Here is a 3,497-nt window from a genome sequence, read left to right as displayed (position 1 = left end):
GACAGTTGACGCCCACCGTGGGGCAGGCGTCTAAGCGACTTCCGGCGAGTTTGCGACTACTTCCTTTCGTCATGTCGTCCGGTGGAGATTCGAGCATGGGTCACCAGATCCTCTTCGGCGCTCTCTCCTTCGTCGTCGACGATTCGACGTGGCTTCGGGAGGCACCTCTCGACATCGAGGCGCTTCCCCGTTGCGGGGCCACGCACTTCTGTGCCGGCGCTCGCGGCGTTCTTCTTCTCCAACAATCGGCTCCATTGCCGGCTTGCACCTTCGTCACGCGCCGCAGCAGGCGATCTCGCAGTCCGCATCTACAACGTTGGGTACAGCATGCCCGAGCGCGTCAGTTCGCGTCCTCTCAAGTGGCGGTTCTGGAGTCTGTTGTGGTTGCCCCGCGTCCCCAGTGCTCGGGCTCGGTTCCGACTGAGCTCCCTTCCGAGTACGTGGGCCGCGGGCCTGCAGCGGAAGTTCACATGGCCAACACTCATGAAGATCCCCATCAGGCCGGCCGGAACGAGCGCGAAGTCGGTGAAGCATCCGGTGCACGCCGTCCGCCTCGCCGTTCTGCCAGTCGGCACACCCGGCAGAGCAACGTAGAATTGTTCCGCACACCTCTCCTCAACTTGGCTGCAGCAGCCAAGATCGCCGATTCCCTCCAGCCGACTGATTCAGAGGCAGGAAGAGGAATCGAGCAGATCCGTGCTCTGTTGCACACGGTGCAGCAGCAGAATTCGGCAATCTCCCAGTCGCACAATCGGATCCACAACAGTTCCGTCCATGCAAACACGCATCGGTCGGTTCACAGCCCCGGCTCCTATCAGCACCACAGGGGAGGCAGTCGTTCCATGGTCCGTGAAGATCGCCGGCGTTCGCGCACCCCTCCGCGGGGTGGGCCCTATGGGTCCCGACATCATGATGATCGGCGTTCAGTCAACGACACTTACGACCCGAGACCCGACGCAAGAGGGCGAATCGCCCAGCGAAGAGTCGACAGGGGTTGAGCCCACCGTGATGGCCACGATCTAGATCGTCCGAGTAGCAGCAGGGCCATCGTGTCCGGCCCCGAGTGTTTTAGTCGAGCCATCCGCTCGGCTGACATCCTGCGCAACTTCCGATTGGTAGCGGGAATCGGTAAATTTACGGGGAATCCAAGCCTGAAACATGGCTAGACGACTACCGAGTGGCAGTCCAGATCAGAGGAGGGGACGACCATGTCGCTATGAAGCACCTCCCTCTGATGCTCGACGGCTCGGCGCGAGCTTGGCTGAACCAGTTAGCCCCCTCAAGCATTTACTGTTGGGCAGATCTGGCCCGAGTGTTCATCAGGACCTTCGAAGGGACGTGCAAACGCCCTGCAGGCCTTGTGGAGCTTCAGCACTGTGTCCAAAAGCCGAATGAGCCCTTGCGCGACTTCATCCAGCGATGGACAACTCTCTACCACACGATGGAGAACGTCACCGAGCATCAAGCAGTCTGCGCATTCAAGGCAGGCGTGCGGTACAGAGAGTTGTACCTAAAGTTCGGTCGGACAGGTGACATCTCCATGAGTAAGATGATGGAGATAGCAGCTCGTTATGCAAATGGCGAGGAAGAAGACCGCATCCGGAGCGGCAAACACAAGACAGTCGGCGATGCCGACGGAGGTAACACTCGGAAGCAGAAACAGAAAGTTCCACCCACACCGCACGCAGAAGCTGCAGCTGTGACCAGCGCCAAGTTCAAGGGCAAAGGGAAAGCGCAGTCTGCCCCCAAGAAGAAGCCGTTCAACAATCCCATCCTGGATCAGCCTTGTCCAATTCACACGAAGATGGACGAAGAAGGCAACCCCATATACGCGAAGCATACCACTCGGCAGTGTCGTCTCCTGATCCAGGTGTTCAGCGAAGGACAACCGAGTGAGAAGAATCCTGAACAAGATGAAGAGGACAAGGAGGATCCGTTCCCCCAAGTTCATGCAACCCTCATGATTTTTGCTGACGTCGAAAGCAAGAACCGACTGAAGCTGGTGAACAGAGAGGTCAACATGGCCGTTCCGACTGCTCCCAAGTTCCTTAAATGGTCTCGGACTGCGATCACCTTTGATCAGTCGGACCATCCAACGCATGTCCCCACTCCAGGAAGACAGGCTCGGGTCGTCGACCCGGTGGTGGAAGGAGTCCGACTGCGCAAAGTCCTCATGGACGGCTGTAGCGGACTGAACATCATGTACGCCGACACCCTCAAGTGAATGGGCATCCCGATGTCCAGACTCAGCGAGAGCAATATGCAGTTCCACGGAGTCGTCCCCGGACGGAAGGCCAAGTCACTCGGTCATATTGCGTTGGACGTCACCTTCGGCTCCGACAAAAACTTTCGCAAGGAGAAGCTCACATTTGAGGTGGTTGATTTCCAGAGCGCTTACCATGCAACTCTGGGCCGCCCGGCATACGTGAGTTTCATGGCACGCCCGTGCTATGTGTACTTGAAGTTGAAGATGCCAGGTCCAAAAGGCGTTATCACCATCACCGGCAACCGCCAGCGAGCCGAGGAGTGTCTGCAAGAGGGATCAAGGATCGCCGACCAGCAGATGGTTGTACTCGAGCTCGAAGAGTACAAGAAGACAGTCGACCCTGCCGACTTAATGCGCTCAAAGAAGCCAGCTTCTGAGTCCGCGTTCCAGTCGGCGGGAGAGACTAAGAAGGTCAGCATCCACCCGACGGACGAGTCTGCCGCCCCGACGAACATCTCCACCACCCTCGATCCTAAATAGGAAGCCGAGCTCACCCAATTCCTCCGTGAGAACTCGGACATCTTCGCATGAAAACCCTCTGACATGCCGAGTGTACCCAGGGAGTTGGTTGAGCACCGACTGCATGTGGATCCCGTCGCTCGGCCCGTCCGAGAGCGCCTGCGTCGGTCCGCCGCGCACAAGAGGAAGGCAATCGGAGAAGAGGTGGCCAAGCTGCTGGCTGCCAACTTCATTCGCGAGGTTCACCACTCCGAGTGGCTCGCCAATGTCGTCATGGTGCCCAAGAAGGACAAGTCACTCCGAATGTGCATTGACTTCAAGCACCTCAATAAGGTCTGCCCGAAAGACCATTTTCCGCTCCCCCGCATAGATCAAATTGTCGATTCGACTGCGGGTTGCGAGCGTTTGTCATTCCTTGATGCCTACTCGGGTTATCATCAGATCCGTCTGTATGGTCCCGATGAGTTGAAAACAGCCTTCATCACCCCGTTTGGGTGCTTCTGCTACATCACTATGCCTTTCGGTCTGAAGAATGTAGGAGCTACCTTTATGCGCATGATCCAAAAATGTCTCCTCGACCAGATCGGTCGCAATGTGGAGGCATACATGGATGATATCGTAGTCAAGTCACGCAAAGGTTCCGACCCGCTGACTGACTTGGCAGAAACATTCGCCAACCTTCGTAGGTACGATATCAAGCTAAACCCAGCCAAATGTTCATGCGGTGTTCCCAGCGGAAAGTTACTCGGTTTCTTCGTTTTCGAACGAGGGA

Source organism: Hordeum vulgare, chromosome 2H, assembly GCF_904849725.1.
Source record: "Hordeum vulgare subsp. vulgare chromosome 2H, MorexV3_pseudomolecules_assembly, whole genome shotgun sequence".
Taxonomy (NCBI): domain Eukaryota; kingdom Viridiplantae; phylum Streptophyta; class Magnoliopsida; order Poales; family Poaceae; genus Hordeum; species Hordeum vulgare.
Note: the sequence above shows the minus strand (reverse complement) of the source record.